A 24,983-nucleotide genomic window follows, 5' to 3' on the forward strand; every position below is an offset into this window, starting at 1 on the left:
ATTGACCTTGTCATGCTTTTGGTATAATACTGCCGTCAAGCATGTATTCGAGAACCCTGTCTCCAGGAAGAACTCCTTGTTTCTGACAGAGTAAGCTAGGCAAGGCGCTTGTGAGAGGCTTCTTTTGAGTTGTCTTACTGCCTCGGCTTGTTCTGGACCCCATTCCCACTTGATGGTGATCTCTGCGTAGCCCTCAATGAACTTTCTGCTGTAATTAGTCAGTCCAAGGAGGCTCCTTAGTTCCAGCAGAGTTGTGGGGTCTTTCAGTTTTTGGAGTGCTTCCACCTTCTTTTCCTGGGGACAGAGACCCTGAGGAGTAATCTCATGCCCCAAGAAATTAACACGGGTTCTACACCACTGTGCTTTCTGAAAGGAAAGTTTTGCTCCGGCGGCCCTCAACTGCGCCAGAACATAACGGATCTCCGCTATGTGTTCCTCCACAGATTAACTTTTTATGAGGACAGCATCTACATAAGCCAGGTTACCCCTTGCACCCAGGTCGGGCATGGCCTTGTGTAGGAAAATGTTGAATTCATTGCCGGAGTTGAGGTATCCGAAGGGAGTCCAGGTCCATGTGTACTGCTGGCCCCCAAAGTTAAAAGCCAGCTTGTATTGGTCCTTCCTACTGACAGGCACAGTCCAGTATCCATTGGTCAGGTCTATTGCAGTGAATACCTGTGACCCCTGGATCTGGGCCAGCCCTTGGTCAATGTAGGGCAGAGGCCATCGGGAAGTATGGACTGGTTTGTTGAGCTCCCTGAGGTCGGCACAGAGTCTCCACTGGCAGTTTGGCTTCAATATTCCCAGCGCCGGATTATTGAAGGTGCTGTGGACTGGACGGATTATTCCCCGGGACTCAAGGTTCTTAATTATTTCAGTAAGGGACTCCATTGATTCGAGAGGCAAGCGATATTGCTTCACAAACACAGGAGTCATGCCAGGGTACTTGGGGATTGTTGTTGTGTGGATGTCAGTGCGACCACAGTCATATGAGTCTACCGCAAAGAGATCTTGGAAATCCAAGAAAACTTGTTTCAACTTTTGTTTTTGCTCCAGAGTCACACAGGCATCAGCTAGGTTGACTCTCTTCCACCATCTGCCAGAAGCCTGGAAAGACTTCTGGTTTGGCTATCTCAGCGGCCTCCTCCAGCTGGGTGGAGAAGTCCCTGGTCAGAGTGCTGATTTGGACTGGAGGCCTCAGGTGGGAAAGGCAACCCTCATGGACCTGGAAAATCACCTCATCCCTCCTGAAATCACAAGTCACATCTTCCTTACCATAGGGGCAGCAAGTGCACATCAGGAAGTCCCCCCCCCCCCCCCCCATGCCGGGTACAAATCCTGTCTGGTGTTGTATTGTCATCACTGTCACTGTCAAAACAGTCCTTGGGGATTGGTCTTAATAGTTCATTTCCTAGATCAATGGAAAAATGTCGGTCATCAACCGCCATTCCAATAATGGTGCCTGCGGCTAGAGTAATACTCTTTAAGTCGCTGTTATCCACCTCTATTGGAATGGTGTCATGTTCTATGTTAACTAATGGTGTTGGGTTTACCCCTAAGCCTTGCTGTTGGAGAGAAGCATTTAGATGTATGTAAGCATCAGGGTTTTTCAAATGTTGTCCTCTTAACTTTCACTTGCAGGGAGAATTGTCGGGTCCTTTCTGGGATGGTGACTTCCTCTTTAATCTGAATTTCAACTGCATAAGGTAGCAATTGAGCTGACCTAAATGCTTTTTCTGGATCATCAAAGCCCAAGGGATTATCCGCCAATCGGGACCAAGCTTTGAAGTTTATTAGGTCCAAACTAATGGCAAAGCGATTGAGAATGTCACTGCCTAAGTAAAAGGCGGCAGTGGCGTCTCGCACGACCCAACAATTATAGACTATGCTCTTGTTGCCGAAGGAGATTTTGAGCGTACACATGCTTGGCAGGAGATGTTTGGAATTAGGTGCTTCCAGGTCCATTTCCCATTTGTCTATCAGTTTGAATGTGGGAATGGCTGGATCTTTTGGGAGTTGGCGGAACATGGCTTCGCTGATGAAGCTCTTACCATTGTTCACGCACACTCGAGCGAGAACCGAGTCCTTCCCATCATTTAACTGAACAGGGATGAACAACTGCTCTCCAATTTGCTGAATATCAGCCAGGCTCTGAGCTGATTTCGCATCTTTCTGGACTATTGGAGTGGGAGTTTCTAATTGTGGATTAGTAAAGAATTTCAGGGTGTTTCCTTCCAGTGCGGAATACCACCTTAAACTGGAAGGAAGGTTGATTTTCAGAAAGAGAGAGGACCCCCCATCACCAGTCTGTTGTCCTACTGCTATTACTGTCACGTCTGGAGTTTGGTTGTTCTGGAAGTGAAATTCTACTTCGTCAGATTTTTGTTCAACCATGTGGCAGGTGCCGTTTAAACTAACATGGTTGACACTCTGTTTTAATTTTATTGGTCGGCTAGTCTGGGTCCAGAGGACCTTGTTAACACAATCTATTAGGGGTGACAACCTTCTCAGGAGGTCATTCCCTAGTAAACAAGGGGTGCCCTCTGGAGTCACTACTATGACCGGGTGTTTCAACTTGTGTCGCCCAATTTTAATGTCCAAGTCTGCAGTCCCCTCAACGGGAATTTCCTTCCCGTCAAAGTTCTGCAGTTGTCCAGGAAGAGAGGTGAGAGGAATACGGTAATTCTCCCCCCTTCCTGCATTTAGTTCCTCAAAGGCCCTTTTGGACAGAAGGGTAGCTTGGGATCCAGTGTCCACCAGTGCCAAAATTGTACCCTGCCCCTGTACTTGTACCAGGGCATAGTATCTTCCCTCCTTCTCCTCAAGGGGGCATAGATAATGCACATTTTTGGACAACTGGTGGGCTAACTTTCTGGTTTTGGACATTGCTAGCGAAGAGATTTGGGCAGAATTCTGTGGAGAGCCTTGGGAATCTGAAAGAAAAAGTTGGCAACTGGAGATCAGAGCCATTGTGGGTTCCCCTGGTTCCGGTTCTGGGCCGCCCCCCCCCCTTTTTGGAGGCAGTCACCAGGATGGGTTTGAACCAGGGGATTTCGGTATTGTGGGTTCTGGGATGAGATGATGGGCGGCGGTAGCTCAGTCTCCATATCTCCCCAGTCTGAATTGACATCCCTTGGGACCCATTTTTCCTTGGGAGGAGTTCCCCCATCTTTGAAGGAGAAGATCCTTTTCCCAGGATCTTCTGAGGATCCCTCTCCCTCAAATTGGAAGACCTGTACCTCCTCCACAAAGTGTCTGTTTGGGTCCTTTGTTTCTCCTACCCCCCCTCTGCTCCTTGGGAGGCAGGCTTTCAGGGGCAGGAGATTTTGTTTCCAGTTCCTGGTTTTCCAGGGGCTGTTTACAAGTTGGGAAGGAAGCTTCCTCCAAGGCTTTACACCCCCCTTCCTCTTGTGCCTCCTCCCTGGGAACCGATGCGTTATCGGGGTGCTGCCCCCGTCATTGTTCTGGAGCACCAGGTCCAGAGTTCGGGGCATTCTGCGGTGGCATGCTCATCTGAGGCTTCTGTTGAGCCCTCAGTATGTGACCCAGATCCCGTGCCATATTTTGGACCTGGCGCTCAAGTTGTGAAACCCGCTCAGGCTGATACGGGTCTCTATTTTCTCCTCTGGGCTGATCCCGGGAAGGGTAGCTATCCCTTCTCTGGTAGTACCCCTGGTTGGGCAGATTTTGGTACCCCCTCCACCCTTGGCCTCCCCTCTCCCGGATTAGGTTGTCTGGGCTCAGGGAATTGGGGAAAGAAGGATGGATGATTTTGGGGCTGGAAATTGGGTGGATACCTGGGGAAAAAGTTCTGCCCAGGATTTGGAGAATTTCTGCCCTCCTGGGGGAAGTTAGGAGGGAAGTTCCCCGGGTCAGGTGCTTGGCTGGAGGAGTCCACACATAACCCAGGATTGGTCGGTTTCCCTTGTAGCGGGGATTTACATAGTCAGGGGAGCGGGGGACCCCATTTGTGGGACTACCTCCTCGACTCCCTGTCTGTGACTGGCCCGAGGGCCTTCTGGGCTGTGAATTATTTGGTGCAGGCAGGTTTTTAGGCCCCCCCATCTCCAAATCTAAAACGGGGGCAACCTTTAGCTCTGCCACCTTGACAGCAGCAGGGGTGCTGTTGGTTTTGGGATTTTTCTGGGTATTGCTTTTATTTTCTATGGGCTTCTGCACCTCATAGATCCGGGTAGCCTGTTCAATGACCCAGTCTAAAGATCTTTTCTCATGAAAATCTCTCACAAGCTGGGTCATTATATATTTGGGCAAGGCATGGAAAAATGTATTGACAAATTCTCTGCTGTCTGTGCGCACCCTTCTGGTGGTCTGCGCAAAGGCACATTTCAGTTCTTGCACGAACTCTTGTGGGGCCTGATCCTCCCCACATTGCAAATTGTAGGCTGCCTTGCGAGCCTCTTGAGGATTTCTGTGAACAGAAAAATGTTTCAAGATGGCTGCCTTATAGGTGGACCATCTTAAATGATTTTGGTCCTCCAGCCCCGCAAAGAAACTGGAGTATTCTGGGGAGAATGTCCATTTGACGTACTGGATGCAGCTAATGCTGTCCTTCAAATGGAAAGTCTCCATTTGCTCATAGAGCTCCAAGTGTTTCCATACGGAATACTTGGCGTTCTTATGATAAGGCGTGATAACACTCCTTATTGCCTTTATTTGCTTCAATGGGTCCTTACGCAAGGCCCTTTTTGCCTTATTGGTTTGGGTAACCCATGTCCATTCATCCTCTGACTCGGAGGCACTGCTCCCAGAGGTTCCTGTCTGATCTTCCAGGTTTTCCCGGATTCTGCGAGCCTGGAAATGGCTGGCAGAATGTGGGGACCTGGTCTCCTGTGTCCTGTACCGTTCAGAGGAGTCTTCAGATTCCCCTTTGCTGCCAGGATTTGATGGGTACCCCCCCCCCCCCCCCCACTGACCTAACTGGGCAGAGGTTTTCAGGATGCCCTTAATGGGCCTACTCTCCTGGGGTTCCCCACTAAATTGCACTGTGCTTGGGTGCCCATACCCGGATGCCTGCCCATCCATTCCTGGGAGGTACTGGCCTATGAGCCCCATGCTTCTGGCTGGATAGTAATCTGCCATCCCTGTGGCCCGTTGCTCATGTGCGCCAGGGGACATGGGGGTGGCAGAGTCCAGGGACTGAGAGAGATAAAGGCCTCTGGTACTAGGGCTCCTGAGGTTATGCTCGGGAGTTTCCCTTTCCCAGCGAACCTGGTCTCTATCCGCCCCTGCTCCCTGTTGCAATGCAAGAGCCTGCGCCTTCAGTTACTCAGTTAAGGCCTTACTAGACTCTATCAGTCTCTCCTGCATCGCTACCTGTTGGAGCCTATCATTGTGCTGGCAGAGAGCCTCATTCTCTCTCTGCGTTTCCTGATTGGTCCTGGAGCACTGGGCCAGTCTTTGCTGCAGGAGGGTTACCTCCTATGTCCCCTCCCTACTGGCCTACTCCTGGCTTGCCAGAGCCTCCTCCATCCTCCTGGTGTGCTCTAGCAAGTTCTGGTGTTCTTTTTGGAGGTCACCCAGTCCCTGGTGGGCCAGGTGATTTTCTTACATTTTTCTTAAGTGGCAGACTTCCTTTCCTGACCAAGAGCTTGAATTTGTGACGCCAGGTCGTCCCTTTGCCTTTGGAAGGCACCAGCTTTCTGGCGCTCCTGATCAATCTCTGCCTGGGTATCCAGGTCTTTCAGGATCAGTTTATTGCTCTCCTCTTTCTCTGTCTGGTTGGATTTGCAGGGTGGCTACCTGCTCTGTGCATGCCCTGTTGAAATTGATCTGTTGCTCCAGCTTTTTCTGGCTCTGCAGTAGGGAGTCCAAACTGTCTTGGCGTTCCTTCTGCAAAGCCAGAATTCTGGTATCCTGGTCTGGCTTTTCCTGCTGCAGTATATCCATGTCCTCTTTTATTTTAATGATATACTGCCTACTATCATTTTCTGACTCCTGGCTCCCCTGCAGCCTCTGCTCAGAAGAGACCAGGTCAGATTGGACCTTCCATAACGCCATCTGTCGCTTATTCGCCAGATCTTGGCTTTCAGTACATTTATCCTGCATGTCTCCCATATATAGGTACAGGTATGCCGCTATCCTAACCATCTTGTCTTGTTCATCCTTAGCTTTAGGAGCCATGTATCGTTCACTCAGGGCCACATGTAAGGGACCCTGATCTCTCCATATATCTGACCCTGTTTCAGTGACCTGTTGCGTGATGGCCTGCAACCAGACCATGCGGTCCTGGTGAGTCCACTCACCTCTCACAAATAACTTATGTAAGAAGTGCTCTCTGGCTATTTCCATGTCTACTAAGGTCGTCATTCTAGAGATTGGTCTCTGTCCTGACTTACAGAAGTTTGTATTTTATTTTTGCAAAACAGACCTTTTCCTTAGAGCGTTCCTTTGAGGAGTGCTTTACAGCGTAACACAGCGTGGTGATCCGACCGGATGTGTATCTGGTCAGCTGGCACGCTGTATTAATCTGCACAAGTGATAGATCTAACCCAAACGTCCGGCTCGAGCCCCCAATTTGTAAGAGGATTCAATTCAATACTACAGTCAATGCCTAGTCTGGGATACTGACTGGAAACCCTTATTGATATATCTTTACGTCCAGTTCATGAGTTCTGGATGGCTACCCCTATATAACACCCCTCTCTTGGAATCCCCCTGACCCCACTGAGCCAAGAAGTAGTTCTGTTTTGCAAGTTTAAAAGGTTTATTTGATAATTTAAACTATATATATATATATATATATATATATATATATCACACTTTATAATAAATTAATAATTGAATATCACACTTAATCTGCGCAGTAATCAATAATGGATAGTCCGGCACTAGCACACTTCTTTATAATCAATGATGAGTGGTTATAGGATGGATAAGATAGCAACAATACTTTTCGGTTTCAAATAGATGTAAGGTGGAATGACGATGCAGTACAGAAAATAACTTGATAGGATTTCAGCAAAAGACAATGTAATCCCTTTCTTGGACAATTCACCCCCCCCTTTAATGCAATGTAAGGAGATGAATAGAATGGGACTCAGTTCTTAGGAATGCAATCAAATAGAATTCAGTTCAATTCCCCCCCAGCAGCTTATACAACAGATAGGAGTTTTGAAACGCAGACCCAAGTGCTTTGAATATGGTGACAATGCAGTGAGAAATATGCTGAAAATGCTTTTAATTCCCTTCAGGAGGTTCGGGGTGAGTGGTATCTAGTTAATATTAGTCCAGGCTCACTCTAGCTATGATTCAGGGATGGTTCTTAAGAGGCAAACGAAATTTAGTATTTCAGGCAAAAGCAGCTATCTTTTTACAAGTAAAGAAATCGGGCCAAATCGCTGCAAAATTTGCGGGTGCGAGAATCGTGATTACAGAGAAAGTATAAGTCAGTTCTAGGCTAGTTGAAAAGCTGAGATTCTAGGCTTTCAGAGGAAAGTTAAACCAAGTTCCTAGCCCAAACGGTTCCAGAGATACGGACGATTAAATAAAGGTCGTTTTTCGGATTTGAAATTTTAAAAGTTCAAAGCGACAGGTTACAGCTTGCAGCTAGAAAATGACAGGTGACAGCTTTGCAAATGACAGGTGACAGTTAGGAGGCAGTTCTGGTTAGATTAAAATAGATTGAATTATATTATTTTAACTAAGATTGGTTCTGCACAGTTCTGCTAGGTACTCACAATATATTTTAAAATAGGCCTCGCCACGGATCTGGTCAGGTTTTGGACTGGACTCCGGTTCTGGTCTCGGCACTTCACAGTGATCTGGGTCAGCTCTCTGGTTCTGCGAACAGCGGTCTCGGTCAGCTCTGCTTTGCTGGTCTAGCCTCTCTGGATTCTGGATACTGCTCTGCTTTCTAGGTACTGCTACAGGTTCTGGAGATTGATGGATTTGAAGTCTGGATCTCTGGATGTTGTATGGTCCGGCAGCATGCTCCGCAGCAAATGGAATTGAATGTCCCAGCAGTCTTTTTATGTGTTTTGAAAGTGGGTGGAGAGGCTAGCTTTCTAGGCCCAACCCCTTCAGAGTTCTGATAGGTTGGAGAATTCTTTGCGTTCTCACTGGAGAGCAGGATTGTGTGTCAGAATGATGTCATTTAATGGCTTGCAGAAAGGACACTCCCCTGTCAAATTACACACAATCTATAGTTGACCGAAAGACATATTTCATAGATACACAGTGGTTTGAAATTACATGCACCCATCACATATCACATGAGGTATACCCTGTTCAAACTCTGCTCCTCCTGGGGGCTTGCATTCAGAAATGGCAACATTTGGTGCTTTTTAGTGGGTTTTGCAACATCAGATTTTTCTCCAGATTTATACACATGTACACGGCCTGTCCATACATACTCCAGTAAACTCCCATGTCTCTAGCTTAAACACAGAGTCTGTAGTTTACATAAATAGCAGGAAAATAGAAAAATCACAAGAATTATGGTATCGTTTAAATAATTTTGACAAGTCCGCACCATGAGTTATACATCTTTCTTAAAATCATATTCTGGCCAACAGTGGTGTGTCTTCCCAGGTCACATGGTGTAGAAACCAGTTTATCCAGTTTCTGCCAAGCTGAGACCCTGCCCCTCCCAGCTTCTGCCAAGAGGAAGCTATTTTACGGCCACCCTAATAAACCATCTGCCTAGGCCCAGGACAGGCCTTTGTTCAACTCCCTGTAGCTGCTCCACCCCTAATCTAATCAGAGAGGTGACCACCCTGCCCCTCCCAGCTTCTGCCAAGAGGAAGCTATTTTACGGCCACCCTAATAAACCATCTGCCTAGGCCCAGGACAGGCCTTTGTTCAACTCCCTGTAGCTGCTCCACCCCTAATCTAATCAGAGAGGTGACCACTCCTTTTGGCAAGGGGAAGAGTGGCTGAGCAGGTTTTAACTCCTGTGGGGGTAGATGTCAGGCAGAATTCAATTTCATTAAGCCAGGTTTCAGGTAAAATGTCACTTTTTGTTCCCCAGTTTAAGTCAAGACAATTTTTACATATGCAGTTAGAATGCTGATTCTAAGTTCAAAACTATGACATTTCAACAGTGACAAACTATGTGACACTCAAAAGTAGGTCACTCAGTTAATTTAAACATTTTCGATTTTTGGTAGTTTTAAATCCAGTTTGAGTTAGGCTGCTGAAGACCTGCAGAGCTCAGCCAGTCTTGTTATGAACATTGTTTTGGGGCTCTTCAACTTCCCAGATTTAGTATGCACACATACTTCATTCTGCCAGATGTCCGCTGGTGTTCAGTGAGATTTTTGGATGTGTTGCAATGTTTTAAAATAGGCATTTTGAGCTGGCATTCAGAGAAACAAAAGGTGATTTTAAAGTGCGGTTTTTCCTTTGGCACACATCACTCATGGCACCCCGACCCATCCTGCTCGCACTGGTGGGTGGCAAGCTAGGCAACCATTTTAGTGTGCACAAACTGCGTGGTTCTCCTAGATTCTGGCGCACAGGTGGGCTTTTTGGCCACCTTGGATTTTCTAAGCCCACAGCACCAAATGTTGCAGCATGATAGCTCAAACGTGGGTCAGGACACCCAACACCAGATAATGACCGACAACTCAGTGGCCATGAACCGCAACAAGACAGGAGGCGTAGGGTCACGACCACTGTAGGTCACGACCACTGTAGGTCACGACCACTGTACAGAGAGGCAATGCAGCTCTGTTCTGGGCAACACAAGAAGGAATCTCTCTATCGGCAGTTCACCTAGCCGGAGAGAGGCGGACAATATGAGCAGACAGAGCAGTCTCCCACGAGTGCGAACTAGCTCAGGAAGTCCTTCAAGAGATCTTCACCCTTTGGGGAACCCCTCAAGTGGATCGATTTGCGACCGAGGTTAATCGGAAGTGCGAACATTATTGCTCAAGCGAATTTCCTCCGAGGAGCTCTAGGGGACGCGTTCGTAATTGACTGGGAGTTTCCACTTCTGTACGCGTTTCCTCCAGTCCCCGTCATTCCTCCATGTAATCAGGAGGTTCAGGAAGTTTGGGAAAACCATGATCCTAATTGCTCCGGATTGGGCCAGGAGGACGTGGTACCCGGACCTTCTGGACATGTCCATCTGTCATCCAATATGTCTTCCACAAAGAGGAGGATCTTCTCTCGCAAGAGGAAGGTCTGGTTCTCCATCCAGAGGTCAAAACACTTTGCCTTCAAGCATGGTTTCTGAGAGGCTGAGATATAAGAATTGGGTCCTCCCGGACGACGTAATGGTGGTCTTGCTTTTGGCCAGAAGGCCAGCAACCAAATCTTTATACCGTTGTTGTTGGAATAATTTCAGTAACTGGTGCAAGGACAATGTGGACCCTTTTCAATGCGGGACTCCTATGGTGCTATCCTTCCTATTGCATCTAGCCAATCTGGGACTCCAGATTGGAACAATAGAAGTATATTTGGCTGCGCTTTCCATTTTTAAGCGCTCCTCTGAGGTTTCATATTTCAAGATTGCATTAATTGTCCAATTTCCAAAGGAACTCATGAATGTGTACCCTCTGTACCATTTCAGCCTGGGATTCAAATCTTGTGTAATAAATATCTAACAGGTATACCCTTTGAGCCTTTACATTCTTGCCCTTTAAACTCTTAACACTGAAAACTGCCCTTCTTGTGGGGCTAACATCAGCCTGCAGGGTAAGTGAGTTGCAAGCACTTTCATGCAAACCTCCTTATACCATTTTTCATAAGGAGTCCTTAGAGTTAAACAGTCTTTCTTGCCGATAGTAGTTTCTGACTTTCACTTGTCACAAAAAACACTCCCAATTTTCTACCCTCTGCCTCATTTGGGTAAAGAGGAGGAGAGGTTACATAGACTAGAGCCAAAAAGGGCTCTGAGTTTTTATGTATCGAATGGAAAAATTACGCCAAGATGACCAACTTTTCGTAGGATATACTGGCCCTAAATTGGGTTTGACGGTGACGAAACAGACTATATCTTGCTAGATTACTCTAGCTATTGGGGAATGTTACAGGCTAGCGGGAAAAGAACCGCCAGAAGGGCTTCGGGCTCATTCTACAAGGGGCATGGCAACTTCCGGGGCTCTTCAGCGGGGAGTCCCCAGAATTGACATCTGCTGAGCTGCAATTTGGGCATCAATTCATACGTTTTTGTTAAGAATTACTGCTTAGACTCTTCTTCCCAGGAAGGCCTTTTCACAAAGGCAGTACTTAATTCCATCCAGGAGAAGACTAAAAAGGGTCTCCTGCCTCCTAAATTTTCACTGCTTTGGGAGTCTATCATAGATGAGGAATACATGGGAGGACACAGTCCATTCGAAGAACAAGTTACTTACCAACTGGTAACGTTCTTTCGACTGGATGTTCCTCCCACGTATTAGTCATCGCCCCTCCCAGCCTACCCCACCGTACATTTTACGTAATTTACACTTTGCATTTCTGAAGAGCTTACAGTCTGAGGCACGCCTGCATGGTTCCTCGAATTATGCAACGAAAAAACAGAACTGAAACCAATGGGCGCTGCACGAGCTCTTTATACTACTGGGGACATCGACACACCACGGTGGCCTTCGAGGGACATAGACGCCACAACCTCGTGCACAGCACCCTCTGCCGAGAGGGAAAAATTACGGAAGCAGCAAAGCTGGCGAGATACGAATATCATAGATGGGGAACACATGGGAGGAACATCCAGTCGAAAGAACCTCACCAGTTGGTAAACAACATGTTCTTCATTGCCACACTTATTGACCGCGCTGCCTACAAACAGCTTGGCCAATTTGCCAAAGCATATTCTAAGGATTTCGGTGTGCCCAGGGTGACAGGTAGCAGACTCAGGCACAGAAAATACAAAAACAAAAGAAAGTAGAACTACTACCATCAAGGCTACTACCCAATTCTTGTCAGTGAGTGAAACAAAAATGGAAATCGGGGAGCCTGATTGGATTTTGCTAAGGGAATGAATCCCTAGGTTCGTAACCCAAGAGTTTGTCCAGAAAGAAGAAAGATCGAATAAGGAGACTCACACGTGTCAAAAGTTGTGAATGTAAAAAGTTTGTATTGAAACAAAACTCAAAGGAACACATTTGGAAACAATATATATGAGACAAATTTGTAAGGGTTGTAAACATAGAAGGTTTAAGTCAAAGAAAAAAACAACATCAAGGAAATACATTTAAAGAAACAATGTGTCAGAGACAAATTTCAGTAATCTAGACAATGAATAACTAAGTAGAGACAAATTCCAGTAATCTAGACAATGAATAACTAAGTAGAATATTTGAGAATATCAGAATAACATCTGAAGACAATATGCGAAAATAAATTACAATAATCTAGACAACTAATGGTTCTAGATTTAGGCCATGCTCCATGTGTGGTGCATGTAAGAGTCAAAAAAGTTTGTGGGACCTGTAAGTATCTAGGTCCTGGAGTTGCTTCTATTCATGGAAGCATCTCATCTTGCAGGTGCCAACGTGACAGGGGGAACTCGGTCAGCTTATAAAGTCCAATTGCTGGCCTGTGAATGTCTGTTCAATAGATATTGGTCTAACATGTAAATCAATACAGCCCCCTTGCACATGGTACACATTTCGGCGGGAGAGTTGTCCCATTAGGAAAAACTTCTGAGGGACACATTCTGTTATACATGAACCGCCTTCATCAGGGCAAATAGAAGGCCCCACAGACAACCTTGAAGAAAATCTCGCTGTAGGGCGGGCACTCCTTGTAGGTCGGGCCGGACAGGTCGCACTGGGGGTAGCCTGGTAAAGTGGAAGAGTGGCTGGATTCAGTCCACAATATTGAGTCCTGCCGGAAACATCATTTGAGCTGGAAATTAAACATACACGAAGCAACTAGGCAATAGACCTTCTAGGCCGCAATGCACGTCACGGGACCACACGTTCGTGCAAGGAGGCTGAGGGAGGCTCTGCCAAAGCAAACAACCTCCTAGACCCAGCACAATCAGGTGTCCGACCACTAAGCGGGACAGAAGCCTCGCTAGTTTCCATCTCGAACGACCTAAAAAGAGCAGACTGCTTCACGGTTCTCATCCTGATAGACCTTTCGGCAGCCTTCGATAACATCGATCACTCGATTCTATTGGTCAGAATACAAACACTAGGAATCAAAAGCACAGCCCTTTCGTGAATCTCTTCCTTCATCTCTAACCGGTCGCAAATCATGCACCTCGACCACTTAACTAACATCCATAGAAGTGCAGTTTGTAAGGAGCATCCATGTCACCTCTAATCTTCAACTTCTACATACAACCCATTCCTGCAATCATCCGCTCGTACCACCATACCTGCTACAACTATGCAGCTGATGCCCAGATCATCCTCAAAATCCCAAACTCCGAAGGATCTGGCAGCCCGAACCTGTCATCGTGCCGCTCTGACATTGATCACTGGATGACGACCAACCAACTCATCCTCAACCTTGGGGAAAATCGAAATCCTAGTCTGCAGGAAAACATCACTCGGCCCCCAACCAATCCCGTGGCCCGAATCACTAGGACAAGCACGGACACCTTCAAACGTGGTTAAAAACCTTGGATGCTAATTTTACTCAGATGTGTCCCTCACCCAACACACCACCAGCATATCCAAAGCCTCCTGCTTCCACCTACGTATCCTCTGGCGGATCTTCCCTTACCTCTCCCCACCATCTCATGGCCATCAACTCCATCATCCTCCCCCGCATAGACTACGCAAACTGCCTCTACCTAGGAGCCCTGGCATCCCAACTAAGGAAACTCCAAAGAATCCAAAATGCAGCAGCATGCCTGCTCATTAACCTGCCCGCCAGAGAACACATCAGCCCTACTTTGAGAGTCCCACACTGGCTCCCTGTTGCTTGACGCACCACCTTCAAAGCCATGTGTATCACCCATCGCGCAATCCACAACACCGGCCGTGAATTCCTCCGACAAAATTGTTCCCTACCAACCATCCAGGAAGCTCAGAACTTGCACTGCATTTTGCCTAGTGATCCCACCCCACAGCGCCATAAGGTGTACGCTTCCGCCTTCTCTGTCCAAGCGCCAATGATCTTGAATTCCCTTCCCTTACTCATTCGTAACATTCCGGAAGGCCCTTAAAACCTTGCTCTTCCTAATCCACTGAACCCCATGAATACACCACTAATAAACTCCCCTGCATCGATTACAACTCTGCGGCTAGCAGCCCTCGCAGCGATTTCACCTGACATGCCACCACATATTGCTCAACAATCCCAGCTGACTAGTACTCCAGGTAAGCCAGCAGCTTTTGTTGTCACACCTGATCCGCTATCAACCCACCCACAACAACACTCCCGGTAAGCCAGCAGTTTTCGCTGTGGCACACTCTCCATTCCCACTGCGCCCCCCACCTGCCAGTCCACATGACACTAACAATGAGCGATAAGTAGCCCAGGGTAGCACACGCCCATCACTAAGTAATCACTGCTACTGTTAACCTGGATCGCTCATTCAGGGAAGCTCTTAAACCTAGAAATGTCCCACTACAAATGTATTCCCAAAGCTAGGTACAACAAACCATCAATACTGTTACACTACGGAAACCTACTTTACTATAGGCTGATGTCTACAGCCTTGTGAAGCCAAGAACCTCCCCCACCCCCCCATATTGCAGGAGTCTCGGATCGAGGTGTAGCCTCCATCTTTGTTTACCATATGCTTAAACCCACTGCACTGTGAAACATAGGCCTTTCTCCCACTATACAGGATGCTCAAATCTAGGTGTAACCTCCATCTTTGTTTAATATATGCAGATACCTGCTACAGTATGAAAGCTAGGCCCCTTAGTATAGGACTCTCAATTCGAGACCTGGACAAATATTGCCCCAGCTGAGCAATCTTGCAGCCATGGTACGTATATCGTGCATCACTAATGTGGACACAGGCACGGCCAAGCATCCATGCATGATAGAAAACGGCTATGGCTAAGCATAGCCGGTCTAGTTTCACACATAGCCGTCCAGACAAACACCTGAGGTACCTCAACACCTCTGCCACTAGCATACAGCGACCACCACCTGAAAGGAACCGGGATGGCCGTCGTCACATACTCTACAGTAGCAATCTATCTCTAACCCTCAACAGCACCCACCCATGTGTCGGACCTCTCTTAGACTGCTTAATTGATCCTTGCCAGCCATCCAAGTCTTAGAACGGCAACATACTAAACTCCATAGAATTTCCAACCTTTGGGTGGGCGTTTGGGGTGGACGTTGGGGGGGGGGGGGTGTCTACTGATATCAGGATTGCAGGCTTTTGTCCTCTGCTACTACCATCACTGCAATGCCTGTTTTCTCACCTCGGAGAGCGATGGATTTGCATAAGTACACTGCTCTCCGAGGTGAGAAATGTGACGGTTCTAGCAGTCTGAGCAGAGTGATGCCTGCTGCTTCAAAGTGTGTGTGTGTGTGTGTGTGTGTGTGTGTGGGCGTGTGTGTGGGCGTGTGGGGTGGTGTTGGCTGGCCCTCCCAAGACCATGCTTTGCGCCGTCCCTGACGTCACATCTACGGCCGAGGACATGTGGCCAGCCTTTAGAAGCCACTTTGAGGCCCCACCGCAGACCATTGACTAGAAATAGCTGATTAGTACTGGTAAATACGTAACTCCTCAGTGTGTGCACCCCGGAATCTGCCGGCTTTAGCTGCTTGTTGAGGCAATTCTTTACTATTGTAGGTTTCGTTTTTTATAGTTGTGAATGTTATGGTCCATCTGAACTACTGTATTGCTGAATAATTAAGCGCTGAGATCATTTAAAAAGTTTTAAAAAATAAAACAAAGTTGACTGACAACGTTTTACCAAATGTACCTTGCCGCCATCAACGTATGGTGTACGATAAGATCTTTTGGCGAAGGTTTGCGATGTTGCGTTTCCTCTGCAATCTCTACCTCCCCTCCAAGCCCTTGTGCAGAGTCTTTAGAAGTCTTACCCTTACTTAGAAACTGCTAGTGCTTTCTGTCTTCAAGTATTTATTACTTGAAAAAGAGTTTGCTTTGGAGAAGGGCTGCTGCTTCTGTTTGTTAGGGTGGTTTACAGGAAGTAGTCCTCCACTGTTGTCACCTAGGGTGCGCTCATCTTTCTTCCTTTTTCTGTTTCCCGTCCCTGCAGTATAACTTCTGCAAAGCCAATGATGTCGCCTTGTGTGCGCAGCAACCGGCCCCCAGGTGTAATCTTATTGTGCCACATTTAGCCTCCGACATAAGGTGCGGGCGCGAATGCTGCCTTTGCACGCAGGTAACCTGATGAGCTCGTGCGTTGGCAACGCAAAGGTGTATGAGCAGCATATCTTTGCGTGCTGACATGAGCAAAGACGAAACGGCGAGTCGCCTGTTGCCACTGACGTGCTATGCACTTTGTTCAATGTCATTATTTCTTACTCAGAGGTGGGTTCACTTTTACACGGTGCAATGAATCCGTGGCCTTGTAGATGTACGTGTGCACTGTACACTTGCCCCGTTTCTTCCACTTGGGCCTTAGCCATACGGTTTTGCTTGTATAATGTACTTGTGTCGTCAGCTTGTGTGGCTGTTCCATTTGTGTTCATTGTGAAGCAGTGCAGTATTTTCAGGTTGCGTAAAATGCAGTTTCGTAGCTGTGAAGCAAAGCTTAATCGTGAAACAAGATGCGTGTTTTTCTGTAGTCGTTCGGGTGCTGTAGCAATTAAAGTGTGTGACCCCTTTCTCTCATTCACTTCACAATGTATTTCTCTGGTACTCCATCATTTTAGTTGTACGAGACCCCCTTTTTATTTTTTTCCATCCGCTTTCACACGTTTTGGTAGAATGAATTTCCGAAGGTCTCGCGCTCGGAAACCTTGTCGATCCCTCGTTTTAAAGTTCCTTATGAAGTGAGCCTTTCTTCATGTGTTGATAAACTGGAATGAACTAAGATATTGATTTGTACAACTCACGAGTGTGTTTTTGTACAAGGTTGCTTATTATGTGCTCATCCAGGTGTTTTGAATTTTAACTTCTGTTGGTGTAAATCGGCATGAGCGTTTTTGGAAAAAATAAGCTTCCTTCCTAGGAAAAGGGGCCAAACTTTGGAAATGGCAACGTTCTGTGTGGCCCGCGAGGCTCAAGAACACACAGGACTGCGGTAAACAAAAAAAGTGCTTGCCCGCAAAGTGTAACTTCCTCTGGTGACCCCATGGATGGGTTCACCAGAGGAAGTTAGTCCTCAGCAATGACCCGGTTAATTTATTTATTTCTGCAATGTTCGTTGGATACCTGACAAGCATTGCATAAATAAATTGGATTGTGGGGTTACAGTACTCGGCCACGACCCGGTTAATTTATTTATTTCTGCATTGTTTGCCAGTCGACCCAGTTTATTTATTAAATGTTTGTCGGATATCCGACAACCATTGCATAAATAAATAAATTAATCGGGTCCTGGCTTCTGGGAGGGCTGGGGCTGTGCCAGGGCCTGCCTTCTCACCTTCGCTTAGCGGGTCTTCCAGTCCAGAACGGGCCCAACCCCTGCCCTCTTGCTTGCAACTCATACCTGGCAGGGGACAATCTGTGATCACCAAGGCAGAGCTCCCAGGGTGAGGCTCACCCATTGAACATTGGATTTGCTGACCCCTGCGATGTCCCCATATGCGGGATACTCGACTGCATCATTTCTGGTAGTGGGAGGACTGCGTTCGCGCTTTCCCATGATTTATTGGTGGAAGAAAGTAAGTGTGCGAGTGGGTTGGTTGCACACAGAGCCCCTGGTCTTGTGGCAGAATTTATTTTGCTGCAGTCAAGGGGGCCAGCACTGAGCAGCTCAGGACCACAGCATTCACTGGAGGGGTGAAGTACGCAGGCCCCTAACCCCAGACTTGTGATACCAGGTGCCCGTGTAGTTCTTGAATCCACCCTGCCTGGGCTCTGTTTTCGCCCCCAGGCCTTCCAACCTTAAGTCCCATAAAGCTCTTGGGGGTGGGAGGCTGGCTGCCAGCTGCCTGCTCTGTCCAAGCACCGATCAGGCCTTGCCTTCATGGCGTTGCTGGGTCTGGCTGGGGGGCACCCCGCCTGAGATGCTCTTGTTAAGCGGGGTGACCTGTCCGCTCAGGAAGCCAACAGGCCAGTGGGCAGACTGCAACAGGCCTGATCGAGCCATCCTGCTCTCCGACTGGGCCTGCTGGCTGGCAGCCAGGCCCAAATTTATACAAATCTCGGGCCCGAGCAGGGCCTGATGGGAGAAAGGAACTGTGCTACAATGTGTTCTTCTGCTGGGCTCCGCCTGCCGGAGCGTCTCCCTAAATGCGGGACAGGCAGCTCTGCAGACAGAAGAAGCTTCTGTGGTGGCAGGGTCAGGGCCTGCCTTCTCACCCTACAGCCTATCTTCATCTGTGCTGCACCAGTAGCTTCCCTGCAGCCAATAATGGCAAACTGTAACTTCCTCTGGTGACCCCATTTAAGGGGTCACCAGAGGAAGGTAGTCCTCAGCCACTACCCAGGCCTCAGTCATGGACCGGTTAATATTTATGCAATGTTTGTCAGACACATGGACCCGGCTTATTTATTTACTTATGCAATGTTTGTTGGATTGTCATGGGCGCTACTACCGAGGGGCCAGTCCTGGCCCAGCGCTCTCGGAAGCAGACCAGTCTTCCACTACTCCGGACCCAGCAGACCCCTACAGGGGCCCTTTGGACCGTGTCCTGGCGCCTTTGGCGCCAGGCTCCTGAAGGGTTTCAGTTCCGGCGCCATAGGCGCCGGGCTCATATTGATAAACAGTGTAATAATGCTTGGGTGGACTTACCTGAGGCAGACCATGCTGCATATTTACCCAGAACAATCCAGTCTGGTTGAAGTCCCCAGCCATCAGGGCTGGGAGGAACTATTCCCTCCATTCAGGAACTCTTCCCTCCATTCAGGAACTCTTTTCTTACCTGGGTGGAACCGGTGGAAGAACACACACTGGAAGCACTTCTCTGCTATTTAAACCACGCCCGATGGAAAACACGTGCTTCGCATTATTCTGCAGCAGCAGCAGGACGCTCACCGAGTCGGCTCCTGCATTCCAGGTCCAGAGTCATCTTCAGCTTCCGCGCAGCAACCTGTGGATGAAGAAAGACACAGAACAATACTTACCAGATCCCGGAATCCAGTCACCGGCAAAACCTGCAAAGAATAAACATAAGGTTAGAAAAGTGCAACTCGCTCGCAGCCGCACCCGCTTACCTGATCCGTCTGTGATTGCAACGGAGCTAACCGCGGCCTTCTCTTCGGCAGCTTCTCTGCACCTGAAAGGCAAAGAACATAATTAAAAAGGGGTTTGGGTGAAGGCAGTCGCATTCATCTTAACTTACCAGTTTTTGCACACGCAGAAGCGGCCGCATCAACCGCAGCATCCCGGCACCTGAAAACTAGAAAAAGGACATTATTAGAGGTGCCATTAAAAGCGGCCAACGATCATTATACTTACGTGCATCGGCACGTGCAGTGGCAACGGATACAAAGCCCGCAGCATCCCGGCACCTGAAAACTAGAAAAAGGACATTATTAGAGGTGCCATTAAAAGCGGCCAACGAACATTATACTTACGTGCATCGGCACGTGCAGTGGCAACGGATATAAAGCCCGCAGCATCCCGGCACCTGAAAACTAGAAAAAGGACATTAGAGGTGCCATTAAAAGCGGGCAACGATCATTATACTTACGTGCATCGGCAACGGAAAACTACGCCCACAGCATCCCGAGGCCTGAAACAAAGGAAAAGGGACATTATTGAGGTGCCCATCTTTTAAAGCCTAAAGACTACAGTATACTTACAGGCATCCACTCGTGCAGTAACGGCGGCATCTCTCTTCGGCATCCCAGCACCAGTGCCACAACTAAGGCCGCAAAAGACTTGAGCCTCAACACTGAACTCATCCAGTGACGTAACTGGAATCCACGCACCCCTGCACCAGACGCAGGATGGAGAGCTCAGCATTTATACGCCTAAGGTGAGAGCTCGCCGAGACAAGTAGAAAGCTAGGCTGTGGGAGAAACTGGCGATTGGTGGGAGAAGGAATCCCATCAAACGGTGATAAACCCTTTTTCTTCCACCTGCAGAAAACTTACCCTGCAAGTCAGACATTCAATAAGAGGAAGCCCAGTCCTGAGAGTCGTCCGAGCTCTACGCTTCTCCATTGAAGAAACGATAGCAGCCCAGCCGGGATCAGCGCCTCCGTGGGAATCAGGTGAGCGTTACATGGATACCTGTAACCCACAAATATTGCATGAATAAATATACAGGTATCCGACAAACATTGCATGAATAAATAAATACCCCTATTAACATCACACACATGCAGCCACCCAACTGCTTTCAGAGGGGAGCTGCAGGAGCTGTGCTGGGTTTGGTTAAAAAGAAAACATTGCTTATGGCGAACAGAAATCGCCCAGTTTGAATAGTACCCAAGGGGGAGGTTTTTTGTAAAATGGGATGCCAATTGTGCATTTTAAAGCATATTTATTAGGCAACACTGGTCAACACTATTATCTGCATAGTGAAGTAACTAATCACCAGTGCCATGGAAGTGGTTTTTAAAGTGGAATTGATATATAGTTTGGAAAAACATGAACGAAATTTCGCTCTCCCCACTTATGCGAGTCAACATACAATGACATGTGTATGGTTAATAGCCTTGCCTTTAATTTGCAGCACTGCAAAGCTGGACGACTCTGGCCACAAGCTGAAAACAATTGTAGTGTTAGAAAAGCATTCAGCACAGTTAAGAAGTCCAATAATTCTACTAAGACTTAATAATATGCACAAGATAGGAGAATTGGCAATCTTGGCCCCATCATACTTGGAGCCAATTATCCCAGATGTAGTATAAAACCCATTGGGGCCACTATTTTGGCTTTTGTTTACTTCTGTTTCTCTTTTGATTGCGTGGTTTAACCTGTTCAGGAAAAGTTATTGACAAGTTACTAATCGTGCAATAAAAAAAGTTCTGCATATTTTAAGATTGTGCTCAGATTGCGTTTGTTCAATTTGGTTCACCTTTTGTTGATCGCTTTTCCACATTTTATCTGTTGAATTGAATTATGCTTCTTTCATTACCACAGATGTAATGAATGTGTATTACAGAGATAAGATGCAATATATATTGGGTACACTGCACATGCTCAGGCAGCATCAATCATGCTTTGTCGCCTAAACAGCCAGCATAGACATGTTGCTACAGAGGCATATTTTGGGTACAACCAGCATGACAATGTGTTACATCAGTGACAGTGCTGTCTTACACTGTGGACACATTGATAATTAAAACGTCTTGTAAAATGTTCTTGTCTGCTCTTGGTGACATTGAATTTTCATGTTCCCCTTCAGAACTGATTTTAAACTTACAGCTTTTTGGTAACTTTTTCTGCTGTAAAATGCAGTTTCAAACCCATATTTGAAAAACAATTCTCGGGGGCGGTGGGAGTGGGGTCGTATCGGGGACTGCATGGCTATCGCTGCCTGTGATGCTATTGTGTCAAAGGTCACACAATATTGCTTTTTAATGTACTGTTTTGGGTGAGATTGTTGACTCTTGGCTCGCCGGCCCACTGGGTAACAAAGTTAATGCTTCGGCTCCACATTCAAAAAGGTTGGACAAGCCTGCTCTAGAGCATGGCAAGTGTGGACATTGCACATTTTACAGGCTTGGGAAATGTGTTCATGTCAACATCGGATTTCTCTTGCTTACATTAGGGGTGGAAGACTGCCTCAAGCCAGCATGGCATTCTCCATTTTGGCATAACTTTGCCAGTAAAATGTGCTGCACAGGGGCACTTTCTACGCAAAGGACCAAGTAAATGGGGGTGGGGGGACACATGTGCACCTCTTCAAATCGGGATGTTCCCCTTCTCTCTTTTCCCCCTGAAGCTCACTGTCCCCAGAGCCCTGGTTCTCTCTAGGCTGGACTACTGCAACAGCCTCTTTCTCAATCTGCCTTCCTTTACTCTCTGCCCTCTGCAACTAATCCAGAACAGGACTGCAAGACTTATCCTTGGTCTCAAGCCCCGGGACCGTATCTCTCCAGCCCTGAAATCTCTCCACTGGCTCCCGGTAGCTGCAAGGTTCAAGTTCAAGACCCTTTACATTGTTCTCAAGGCTTTCTGGGACCAGGGCCCATACTACATCCGCTTTTTTCCAAAACACCTTCCTTCTCAAGCCCTTCGCTCAGCTACCTCCAACTCTCTAAGGGTTAGACGCTTCTCCAGGCAGAGAGTGGTGGATAGAATTTTCCTCTGCAGATGTCTCCCTCTGGAATGGCCTCCCTGCCCTCTCAAACTTGAGCCGGACCACCTGAAGTTCAGAAGCGACTCAAAACATTTCTTCTCTGCTTTTTCTCTCTCTCCTGCTGACCTACCTCTCTGCTGTACCGATTGGTTGCTTGGCTACCCTCAGAGTCTCACTGGGTACCAGGCTCTTCCTTGATCAGTCACCCTTGCATGGCCTCCGGGCCTACCACGCACTTGAGGGCTGTAACTGTAACCCTACTGTCCCCCGTTATCCTTGCACTACCCACAGCCATGCTGCCATGGCTGCACTTACTCAAGAGCCTAGTCAAATCGTTTGTCTTGTCCTCTCTGTCAGCCACCCCCCCACCCCCCCGTCTTGTTGCACCTAGAAACACTTGACTTAACATATATCATATCGTAGTGGTTAACTTTAATTTTGCAATCTGGAGATATGAGTGATCAAATATGTTAATTTTCTCCGGCATGGGGTCTGGCATGGATTCACATGCTCATGAATATTCCCCGTCGTCAGGCCGGGAATCCTCGGTATACAAAAAAATCAGTATCAGTATCAGTTTCGTTTCTGATCTGTCTTTCTTAGTAACCAATCACTGATCTCTGGGTCATACTGCCCCCAGCCAATGACTGCCCTTTCCCTAAGCCCCTCTCCTCGCAGCCATCCTCAGATTTTTACCGCACGTTCAAGTGTTGGGAGTCCTTGTGCTATAGCTCTCGCTTTTGCTGCATTTTTGTGCTTTTTCAAGGAGAATTTCTCATTTTTCGGTCAAATCGAGCATCAAGCTCCACTGTTTCTTCTTCTGATCAATGGGGACCCATTTCGGAATTTCCTACGCCCCTCAAGGGTGAAGTTTTCATTGAGTGACGCTTCTTGGAGGGTTCCAGAAGATCTGAGGCCTACCATGGATGCGGCCCAGGACAAGGGTACCCCGACGCCCGGATCCAAGCTGTTCAGCAACTGCCCTGGATGTGGGTTACAGAATGTTTTCAAGGAGGACGAGCATTCGAGATGTCTCTACTGCCTTCATGAGGACAAGACGCACATGGAGAAGGACTGTGCTTTCTGCAAGAACCTATCAGAACAGACCATGAGGGATCGTCGTCCCTGCCTCGCCAGCTGGCTGGAGAAGGGCCCAGCAGGTGAGAAGATAAGGTCTGAGTGGTCTTCTTAGTCCTGTGAGGGCGCCCCGGCGACGGGGGCCCAACGGAAGGCTAAGCACCGCGAGTCCACGGGCACAGGGAGCGCCGAACGGTCGGGCTCTTCGACTGCCAGGCAGGGCGCACCTTCCCCGGCACATCAACCACGAGCCAACGCTCTGGTTCGGGGAAGAGGAAATACGAGAACCCGGTAAGCTTCTGGAGAGGCCCAGGTCGATCTCGAAGGATTCAGCCGAGGGGGAGCGAGGCGGTGACCCTCACCCTAAGGTGAAGGCCTCAAGCGCGCCCAAAGTGTAAAAGGCCTTGATTCACCCGGCTGAGGCCTCTATCGAAGGAGTCGCTGCGACCCTGGCAAAGCCTCTGGAGGCTACACCAGTGGAAGCGACCTCGGGGCCCAGAGTTTCCCTGCCACCGCGGAGGGAATCCTCTTTCCAGCCCATCGACAGGACCCCCCCACCCCCCCTCCCGTGAAGACCCCGGTGGAAAAAGAGAGGGGGGGGCGCCGATGGCCATTACGGACACAGATTCAGCCTCTGAGGAGGAGCTGGTGGAGGCCGTGAAGAGCCTCAACGAGAGGTTCGAGAAGGTGCGATCCCACGGGAGAGATCCCGAAGAGGTGATCGAAGATAGCGACGGTGGCGCCGACGAGGCCCCAGTGGAGGAGCGGCCAACCCTCCCATCGCAGCCATTGCCTGAGCCTCAGGACAACTCGGTGGCCATTTTGATGGTGATCCAAACCTTATGCACGGAGATGAGGACGAGATTACCACGAGCCCCGGTGGACGATCCAGAACCGGGCCTGTCGGGAAGCCCTCCGAACAAGCGGAAGAGTTCACCCCCCCCCCTGCCCTTCATGCCCTCGTGGCCCGTGGAGCCTTCATCCCCCTCTCCGGATCCCAGGGATGACAGTGACGGACACAAAGACAGGGACGGATGACGACGGTGGTGACGGGATGGATCTTCCATCACCACCCCCTCGGACTTCCCCGCCCGATGAAATTGGCTCCTTTCACGCCATGATTGCCAGGGCATCCAAGCTCTTCCAGCTCTGCCCCGAGGAACAGAAGAAGGAAGGTTTCCTCTATCCAACTGCGTGAGGCCAATAGAAAGACTGGCCTCGCGGTACCCTTACTCGACGATATCTGGGACGAGGGACTTGCGGTCCTGAAGAACCCGTCCACGACGCCTGCCAAGAGGGACCGGTACGAGAAGTACCGGGTCCCCGATGCCGCCCCCTTGTGCCTCAGGGCTCAGTCGACACTGGATTCGGTCATCTCAGCGGCAGCCAAGAAGGCAGCGGGGGCGACGGCTTCAACCTCCACTTCCCCACCTGACAGCGAGGGAAAGAAATTGGACGTCATGGGGCGACGGGTCATCTCTTCGGCAGCGACGACGACAATTAAAGCGGCAAACGCCTTAGCGATTGTGGCCCGTTACGACAGGTAGCTATGGTACAAGATAGCTCCCCTACTGTACGTCCTACCAGGCGACAAGAGGGCAGAGGCCCTAGAAATTCTGCAGGAAGGTGAGGTGGTGTCGGACCACGCCATAACGGTGGAAACGGACATTGCCGATACCGGGTTTC

General features: G+C 48.5%; 1 protein-coding gene and 1 non-coding gene across 6 annotated transcripts in view; both read left to right on the forward strand.

Annotated features, from left to right (window-relative positions):
- Nucleotides 1–24,983, forward strand: part of ERBIN (erbb2 interacting protein) — a 2,559,118-nt gene that overhangs the window by 245,291 nt on the left and 2,288,844 nt on the right. The window lies entirely within an intron of this gene.
- LOC138512718 (U1 spliceosomal RNA) lies at nucleotides 17,503–17,667 on the forward strand. The gene has a single exon (XR_011281500.1). It is a non-coding gene; the product is annotated as a U1 spliceosomal RNA (small nuclear RNA).

Source organism: Ambystoma mexicanum, chromosome 6p (genome assembly GCF_040938575.1).
Source record: "Ambystoma mexicanum isolate Mex_15411 chromosome 6p, UKY_AmexF1_1, whole genome shotgun sequence".
Lineage (NCBI taxonomy): Eukaryota > Metazoa > Chordata > Amphibia > Caudata > Ambystomatidae > Ambystoma > Ambystoma mexicanum.